Consider the following 10,564-nt stretch of genomic DNA (forward strand, 5'->3'; position numbering starts at 1 on the left):
ATTTATTTCTGCAAAGTCATTCATGAAAGTAATAAATCCATAACCTTTTTTTGGGTACAAAATTACAATTTAGTTTGTTATTTAATTAGAAAATTGTTATCAAATGGAATCAGGTATAGACATTTTTAATGAAACAAAAAGGAAATATCGAAGGTAGTACAGAGTTCATCACCTTGAAACAATACATTGTGGATGAAAGAAGTGGGCATGGACTGGAAAAGTGACTATATTCACTTGTGAAAGAAAAATCCACCTAATACCTTCCTGTCCTCATTCTGGCATCTGTCAGCAGTGCCTGTGGAGAGGGGAATGGCCTGGGTAATCAAAATTATGCTTTTCTTGTTAATTAAAAATGCTAATTAAGATATAGATACTCATCTGTAAATGGGTCACTGTCATTCAACTGCATTCATTGCTTTGATGATCTTTATGTATCAAAAAAAAAAAAATTAAAAAATAAAGAAAAAACTTTCACTCAGTCTTTATGGAATGGTCATTTTGGGATGTTCCTCAACATAAAATCCATCAGCTGACCCTGGACACACAGTTTCTGTCTCTTGGGAGCTGCATTTGTGGCGAGCTGTAAATTGTTTGTGTTTGGCCAAATGAAGTCTTCTCAAAATTCGTGTAAAATATTTTGACTGTATTTTGTGCTCCTGTTTAGTTAAAATCTGGATAAATTTAGTTAAAAATATGGACAAGATGGTGGAATATAGTTTAAAAGGTGATTGAAACTCCTTAAGCAAGAAATTTTTTGTGGTTTAAATGAAAAAAAAATTCTAACATCTTTTCCATATTTTCATTGTGAAAATGAAATATAGACCAAAATAATGCCAAGTCCTCTTTTATATATATATGTATGTATGTATGTATTATGTATACATATATGAGCAAATTTATTTATTTATTTGTTTGTTTGCTTGTTTATTTATTTTATTTTGTTTATTATTTACCTGAACTAATAATCCAACACTAGTCATTACGCCTGAATATGTAATTTCTAATCAGAGAAAAGTTTTCATCTGGCTGTGGTTTTGCCTTTCAAAGTGCCACATGGTTTCTGTTTTTTCCCAGATTTTGTAGAAAGAGTTTGGGTTAATGCATGGATTCTTAAGAGTTCACAGGACAGAGGAAACTGAAAGAAAATGTGAAAGAAAGTTAGATCAAAGGAAGAAAAAGTGAGCTGCGTGTTAATGTGACACTGTAGAACTAGTATTAGATAAAGTGGCATTTAATTTCTGCCTTCTGTGCTGAGGCAAAAATAAATTAAAATTTCTGAATTAGCTTCATTAGGATGGGTTTAATATTTCCCTGAAAATGCTGTTTCCACCACTCCTTTCATACATGATATTCATGAAAGTTAGGTGCATTCATGTTCTCTGCTTTTTTTTTAAATTTAATTCAGAAATTTAAAGTTTTATTTCCCTTAAATTTTTATTGAAGGCAGTAGGAGGTGTTCATCCATCTCTCATCTCTGCTTTTCCTATGGTTAATTTATCAGGATTATCCAAGTTCCAACATCTCCATCTGGACAGTCAGGTGTGTGGGAATGCTCGACTGCCATCAAACCCAGCAGAATTCCTAAACTCTCATTTCCTTGGAGCAGAAATTCCTGGGTTTGTTTTGGTGAGGTCCGACACCCAGCAATGGTGTTGGCTCTGTCTGAACTCTGCTTTTCCAGCTCAGAGCTACCCTGCCTGGCATGGGCTGAGGGAAATTGCCCTCAAAGAGCTTTTCTAGGCTGTGGCCAAAACATCAACGATCTCTCTGCTGGCCAAACCTGGGCACACCATAATTATGGCATTGCTGGGATCAAAGTCCCAGAGAGATTGGGACACCCTTTATAGTCTGACTTCGGAGAAAATAATAATTTAGCAGCAGCTTTTGACAGGTTACCACGAAAGCTTTAATAAAAAAGTGAAAAAATAATGTACAAAAGAAAACATATAAGGCAGGTAGAACCTCTTCAACCAAAATTTAATCTGCAATAAGAGAATTGTCTTTATAGGCACCATGAAAAGTGTTTGGGTTCAGAGACAGCAGTCCAAAAACAGTTGGACCAAATGAAAGGCAGTCTGGAATAGCTGGAATGTTTCAATGCTATGTGGTAGAGGCATGGAGAGCTACATGATTTTTCTTGTCCCATAAAATTACTGGCCAAAGTCTGGGCTTGAATAACTAAGCAAATACCAACAGATATTTAATCTTGTTTGTTTGTCAGAATGGTTGATCTAGATGAGAGTTTACACTTCTCAACTGAGGGTTTTGTTGTGAATGATGTATCACTAAGGATCTCAAGTGAAGGAGGCAAATTTGAAGCAAATATATGATTACTTTGGGTTTCTGATGAGAAAATACAGTATTTTGAGTAGCTTAGTGTAGAGAGCAGCTGTTTCCAGAGTGAGGATGAAGCACTTGCAGTCCTTTTGAAAGGGAATTGTTTTGGGAGATATTGCAAAAATAATTTGGTGTCCACTGCAGAGCAGGCATAATACCCATTTCACAAATGTAAATATTCTCTTCCCAGAGGTTCTGTGGTGACCTTTCATTTCGAATTTTTGCCCTTTGCCAGGATTTTGAGATAATATGAGCCATGAAGTTTGAAATACAGTGCTGCCTTTATCCACTTCAAAAGCAATACCAGCCACTTTTAACATATAAAAGTCCTCTTGGGACAAAACCTCTCTGCTTATGATAAATTTTGTTTTCTCTCTGTATTCTCTTCTTTCTTAAGAGAAGACTCTTGAAACATTCGCTATGTCTTCATTGGAAATTCAGGTACTAGGAGGATAATATTGGCTCTCAGCTGCAATAATAATAATAATAATAATAATAATAATAATAATAATAAAAATAATAAAAATAATAATAAAGTATAGCAACACTACTGGACATTTTCTGCACTTTACACCCTTTCCTCAGCTGGGGCAGGACATCTGCAGTGCCTCAGCAAGACAAAGAGAACATTTCTGGTGAGGTCTCTGAGGACTTCTTTGGTGGCACTTAGTCTTAATTGAAAACTGCCTTTCATTTCTTCTGAAGGCATCATTCTACACAATGTATTTCTTTATGGGTAGAAATTATAAATGTTATTTCACAAAGCACTTTAAACCATGACAGATAAAAATGTAATATAAAACAGTCACAGCTTCCTGTCCCACCTGATCCAGGCTGAGCAAATAACACTTCTAATGCTTTCCATTCTTTGTTGTCTTGTGCAGTATATTTTTTTTAATGTATGCAGAAAATTTTCATGTCATTATCTGCAAGATAAGGAGCAGTGTAAAATTTCATAAGCATCTCTGAAAGGGAAAGAAATTTACCTCACAGTTGTCTAGGCAAATATTTCATCCTAGGAAGAAATTAAAACATTGATTCTGGCTTTGCTACTTCCTAGGCAAATTATTTGCAGATCAGTATTTGGTCTTTAACACAGAGTTCATGTGGATGATTAGGTTCTTCTATTATAATGCCCTCATTTTCTGAGAGTTGAACACAAAATAATATCACAGAAAAATAAGATTATTTATTTGTTGTCTCCTTATTTCCAGAATTCTTCTAATCCACTCAAGTGTCAGATTTTTATCTGCAACATGTGTATCCAACATTTCAATGCTAAAATAAAAGAGTTTAGGGGTTGATTAGTGTGGGAGTTCTACGCACATGATGGGAACTTGACTCAAAGTAAAAGACAATGGAAAAAAATCTGGTGGATCAGGCCATAAATGCAAATTTAGCAACAGACATCAATTCTTTTTACTACAGGTCAGCAACAATCTGTAAAAAGGGCACAAGGCAAAGATTTCCAGTTTTCTCTGTATGACACTTGTGAATCCTGAGCAAGAAACACTGCTCCTTTTTACCAACATGCACAAGAGGAATGGTGCCTTCCTGAGGCTGTTAAATAACAGGATGGGCTTACTACACTTCTCCTTAGACTAACTTCAGTCTATTTAAAATATCTCAATATATTCTATCTCAATATTTTGAAATAAACTTGAGATCAACTTAAACAACAACAACGACATAAAAACCCAACAAAACAAAATGAACAAAAAACCCCTTGCAGTTTGAATATAAAAGTTTCATGATAAGTCTGTCTGCCATGAAATCCAAGTGATTAAAGAAGGATTGTTATTCAAATAGAGTATCAATAATATTCATGGCAATTTAATTTGATTTAAATTTTTAATATTTCAGCATGAATGTTCACTTTTATATTCATTCTGTTTGCGGGTTTTGTTTAAACATGATGAGGTATCTGAATCACAGAATCCCAGGACATCTGGGGTTGGAAGGGACCTCTGGAGATCACCTTGTCCAACATCCCTGATCAAGGAGGTTCACCTAGAGCAGGATGTACAGGATCAGGCCCAGACAGATTTTGAATATTTCCAGGGAAGGAAGAAACCACAGGGAACCTGGGCAGCCTGTTTCAGTTTTCTGTCACATTCAGAGTTAAGTTTTATCCCTATCCAAATGGAAGTTCCTCTGTACCCTGTTTCCCCATTGCCTCTTGCCCTTCCTCTGCATGGAGATAGAAATGTTTTACTGACTTTTAGCATGGGTTGTAAATCAAGATAAGCCTCTGATCTTCACAAAAGTAAAAAAAAACACACAAAACCCCCAAACAAACAACTAAAAAGCCGCAAACCAGACCAAAACAGACTGTGAATAATTTGGTGACAATCTACCAGAACTTAATTTTACTACATGCAAAAAAAACCCAAAAACAAAAACCCACCAAAACTTAAAAAACCTCTGTGGATATAATAGTGATTATATTATCATATATGATATATATGATCATATATATTATATGATAGTCATTATATGATTCACAAAATGGATGCCTAGAAAATGTGTAGACAGATGTTTGACATAATGTCTTCCTCACTTAAAACAGAGTTTTATTTCAAAGACATCCTGTTTATGTCTAGGCTTTGAATACTTCTAGCTCTAAGTCTTTCTTGTTAGTAAAGGCATTATCTTGAGGTTGCCATCTAAATTAAAATTCATGGGGTTTTAAAGTCTCAAAAACTTATCTATGGCTATTGTGCTTAAAATAGGAATAGGGTTTGCAATATATGTATAATTCAAAGTCGTAATTTTTTGTTTGTTTGTTTTTGGCTGATGAAGACACTGAAATAAAGCCAAACAAAGGGTAAAAAAGTGCAACACTTTCAATACTTTAGCTATTAAGAATGGCATTGTAGTTGTCTGAATTGCAGTGTTCACAAGATCACACAGTTCACAGAAATTATCGCTTCTAAAAATAAAAAAAGAGACAAAAGGAGAAAAAAGAGCTTTACTGAAGGAACTAATTTAAAAGACAGCACATATGCACATATTGTCTCTTCACAGAAAACATGTTTCCATAAATATAAAGTAACTGCTACATGCAAACATTTCAGGCATTTTATTTCTCCTATTAACATGGAGAAAACAAAATCAATTTTTTATTTTCCAAAGAAAAAGAAAAAATCTACTTTGCTTCATGGGAGGAAATTATGAGCTGGACTTATCTTACAACAAACTGTTTTATCAGGATCTGTGGATCCTTAGGGAACAATGACTTCTCTATACTTATCTAGATTTGAAAATTCAGCACATTAAGGAATATCTTCCAACCAGCTTTGCATCAAGGGTGTTTGACACCACAGCAGACAGCAGGAAAGCATGGAAATTGCACCTTGGGAATTGCACTGAGACAACTGTGGCAAAGTCATCTAAGAAAAGACCAGTGGCCAGACATTTAAATAAATCAAAATCCTGTGATTTCCATGGCCCAGAGTTCATAAACTGAGTGAAAACTGACTTGTTGCCTTAAGAAAAAAAAAGTCTGCAGTCTGTAGTACTGTACAAAACCTCTGAGGAGGTAATTCAGGATAATGAAATGCTGATAATCAGTTCTGGGACCCCAGAACTGCCCCTATTACTTTATGAGCATGCATATTGAAAGACAACAATTTGTGTTTTCAAGGTGCAGGTTTAGTAATGTTGTGCCATGTATTTGAGTGCTGTGCTGATGGTGCAGTTGATTTACAACAATTTATCAGAGTCAATTAATTATTTGGATGGATATATGAGTGAAGAGCAATGTCAACACATGAACATTTATGCAGTTAACACATGTAAACATTGATGGGAATAGCAGAACTTTTAGAGGAGAAAGCAAAGTGAAGCAAAAATTCCTTTTTACTCTATTATTTTCACTATCCATTTCAATCATTTTGCCACTATCTTTTCTAGCTGAAGAAAAATGTTCTTTTCAAAATTTAGAGGTTCTCTTTGAAAAAAAAGGGGGAAAAAAAAGCAATTTTCACTTATCTGGAGAAGGGCCTCCAGATTTACACAGGGAACTGAAAGTGTAATTTCTGTAAAGACAAGTGTGGGATGTCAAAACAATGTCTCAGGACAAAGAGTCTTGAATTCAGTATTTCTGATTTGGAAAGAATAAAAAACATTGTTTCAGCAGTTCAGCAGATCTCAAGGTCATGTCCTTAACTGGAATTTCCACTGAACCTGCTGGTCAGTCACGGACCTGGAATTGCTTGAACATATCCACTTCTGAAGAAAATCCAGTCCTTTCTGATGTTAAATTACACTTAATGGTGTGGTAGAAAGTTTTGTCTAGTCTACTTAAGTTTTAGCCTTAAAAGTGTCGAGCAACCACAGCCATGAGTCACTCCGAAGTTTCATTGTGACTTATTTTTTCCCCAAGAACAATCTAGGAAATAATGTTACATTTTGGAATGAGGTCTTAGTATGATTCACTTACAGGATGAGAGGTCTGGATGACAGAGAAACTGTAGTTTTTTTAGTTGAGATAGGAAAGGTGTTAATCAGCTGCATAAATTGCTACTTAATCACTACTGGAAAGGCTATAAATGAAATATATAACATTATGTCCAACATTTAATTACCGTATCCACTTGAATTTCAATAATTTCATTATATGCTTGAATTTCAGTCATCCTGTTTCACTTCATTCATTTGTACTGAACAAGGAAAGCTTTGGGTCATGAGAGAGAAGTGGGCAAAGTGTAATTATTTGAATGCATCTGGACACCTGGTGCCCACCAAAGGTTCTCTCATTCCTCAGCTGGACAGGAGACAAAAAGTACAGCAAAAAGGTGAAGATAAGGGCAGGGAGAGATCCCTCAGCAGTTGCTGTCATTGGCAGAGCAGACTGGACTCTGCCAAACTGGAAACCAGTTTAATTCCTTACCAATCAGATCAGAGTAGAGTAATGAGAAAAAGGCTTGAGCCTTAAAGCACCTTTTTCCCACCACTTCCTTCTTCCCACTGCTGAATTCCCTTTTCCCCTGCCCTGCAGTGGTGCAGTTTTTCAGGGAATGGGGGCAGTTCATGCCGTGGTGTCCCTGCTGCTGCTTCCTCCTGAGGGGCTGGACTCCTCACTGTCTGCCCTGCCCCACTGTGGGGTCCCTCCCATGGGCACAGAGTGCTCCATGAACTTCTCCAACAGGAACTTTGTCCAGGAGCTGCAGCTCTCCAGGAGCAGCGTGGTCTAGCAGTCTTGGGGTTTTCTCTCTGGTTGACATGATCCTGAGGTGTGTCAAAAGTCTTTTTTTTCCAACCCAGCTGTCCAAGAAGAAATCAGAAGTTTTTTGCTGTCGTTCTCAAAGCTGTTTATTATTTTTTATCTAAAACATTTTCTGTCTGGCTTGCCTGTTCTGCAGGTCAGTCCGAGGCACACTGCCCTCCCATGGGGCTGGTGTTGTCTTTTATACTATAAACTACATGTTGATATTTACAGTTGTGTCCCAATACCCATCACCTGTGTTAGACAGTGACTTTCTACTCTAAACCAATCCTAAAGTGCCACCATCACCAAGAGGATGGAGGCTGGGAAGAAGAAGGGAGAAGAACAGGACAACGCCCAGATCCCTCCATCTTGTCCCCTAGACCCCCAGAGTAAAACTCTTCAAAATTCCACCTTGCACCCTGTGACAACCACTGTTATGCTACTGAAAATTTTGTAACTTGTAATGCTTCATATAAAGTTGGCAATTTGCTCCATGGGTTGAGATCGAATTTCCAGGTGTCTTTGGCTTCCTGCCAGGGTCTCCGAGCTCCTGCCAGGATCTTGAGCCATCCAGGGCATCAACAGGGATGCCCTGGGTTCTGACACAACAGGGTTCTCCACAGGGTCAGTCCTTCAGTGTGGGAATCAGAAAAACAGAAACTTCCGCAGACATGGAAGGGTTTGATTTGTAGCCTTGGAAGAAGCTTGGATTGATGTAAAAATATTGCACACAGAAAACAAAAAGGAAAAATTATGTAAATATATGTTTGTATAATTATGCAAAATGATGTAAAAATATAATAGACAGAAAACAAAAAAATATAATGCACAGCAGAAAAACCATAAACTCGTATTTCTATGGTTGTAAGTACGAATATGCCTTACGTATTGGGTAAGATAGTGAAGGGTTTACAATGTAGGGGTGTGGTTGTACAGAATAAGCTAAGAGTTTAGAAATTAGAATAAAAGTATCTGTGTGCATGTGAGACAGAAGCCATTGGACAAAATTACCCACATTGCAGCAGAAGTAAGTAAAGATTAGACAAGTTAGAAAAGCAAAATAAATCCTATGGCAGCTGTCTATTGGGTGAGAAAATTCTATATTCCCTTGTAATGAAGAAACTTGTCACTACTCTTGAGCTGTGGCTGAGTGCTTGCTCCTTTAAAATCTCACAGCCTCTGAGACTGACATTTATCTGAGCAATAAATCATTCTTAGCCTGAAAATAGTCCCAGCCCTTCATTAAAAGCAGCAACAATGGTACTTCAGGAGCTGATTTCTCCAGCATGGATCACTTCCATGTGGTCAGTCCTTCAGAAACTTTCTTTGAGCTCCTCATGTGGGTCCCTCTTATGGGGTCAGTCCTTCAGGGATGGATTTCTCCAGCGTGGATCACTTCCATGGGGTCAGTCCTTCAGGAAAAGGCTGCTGAGTGGTTCTCCCATGGAATCAGTCCTTCAGGCACATCCTGCCCCTCTGTGGGTCCCTTTCTGTGGTGTCACCCCTTCAAGAACTGGCTGCCCCCTCATGGGAGGTCACAAATCCTGAGATCAACCCTGCTCCATCGTGGGTTCCTCTTCCCACCACAAAACAGGATGAAAAGCAGGATGCTCTACCCCAAATAATATTGACAATTCAAATATTCCCTCATTGCAGGACACTGAAGAAAATATCTGCATTCCACTACAGGATCATTTTACTCTCCATGATGAAAAAGACACTATACAGTTTGTGGATAAAAATAATATTTTAAAGTAATGTTAATATTTTGCATCTTAATTCACAGCCTTATAACTATGCAGGAAAAAAAAAATTATTTCCCACAGTTTTGTTGTTTGCTTGTTTGTTTTGTTTTGTTTTGGGGTGTTTTTTTTTTTTTTTTTTCCTGGACCAGTTATCCGAAGGAGACAAATATAAAAGACAATTGAAACTTATTTTATTTTTCTTTTCTATTTTCTATGCTCTATACTTAATAAGAATGGAAATACTGATGTTTTCTTTCGAATCACATAGCTATGAAAGTATTCAAAAAGCAGGAAATCTTATTGGGAGAAAAGAATATTGAAAAGAATATTTCTTTTCAAATCAGCTACATCAGCTGTAAAATGAAATATCTGAGAAACGTCACATTAGTCACTGTGTACAAATTGTAAGTATCATTCTTTTTGTTAAACACATAATTGCAAAGTGCTCAGAACTATGAGATCCATCAAAAAATGTGATTAATTACAGACATTCATGTAGGCTGTTCAAGAAATGCTGTGATTTTGCCAGTTCTTCTTGAAGGCAATGATTTCAGCCTTTGTAGTCTTTCATTGCAGTAATAAACAGGGCAAGAAGAAGACCTGGAAAATAAATATAAAAAAAATTAATAATTAAAAAATCGTTTCAGCAAGGCAACCCAAAACTAATGTGAAGGCACCCTTAAAGGCAATCAAGGATTCTCCTGATGTGGTAATTTCAGGGGCAGAGAGGCCAGTGACAACTTTTACATCTATGACTGTGGTTTGAAAGAGGCATTTTGGAATGGAGGCAAATATCCTGGGCCCCAGATATCTCCAGGAAAAGACCAATTCCAGCCCAATCTCTAATCACTTTTGAAGAGTCCTGAGTTATGTAGGTATCTAAAGGCTTCATGTTCCCAAGAACAGGAAGGGGACAGTAACATATCAACATCTGGTACATTTTCCTCAAAGGGGAAAAAGGTATTTCGGTGTGAGCTCTTGGCATGGAGCAGGCTGTCCAGGGATGTGGCTGAGTCACCACTTCTGGAGGTACCTAAAAAATGTGTAATTTTGGGTTTGTGGTTCCCAGAGATCTCCTTTCTACCCTTTACAACAATGGGTGCATCATTTCCCTTTCTCCAACCACCAAGGACATCACCTGTCTGTCACGACTTCCATGGGGAGTGGCTGGGACACTGCATCATTCCCTCTGGAGTCCAGGATGCACCTTGTTAGGATCCACAGGTTTGTGCATGTCCATGTCCATGTCAAGCCTGACTTTCTCTTGTGA

This window comes from Passer domesticus, chromosome Z (genome assembly GCF_036417665.1).
Source record: "Passer domesticus isolate bPasDom1 chromosome Z, bPasDom1.hap1, whole genome shotgun sequence".
NCBI lineage: Eukaryota > Metazoa > Chordata > Aves > Passeriformes > Passeridae > Passer > Passer domesticus.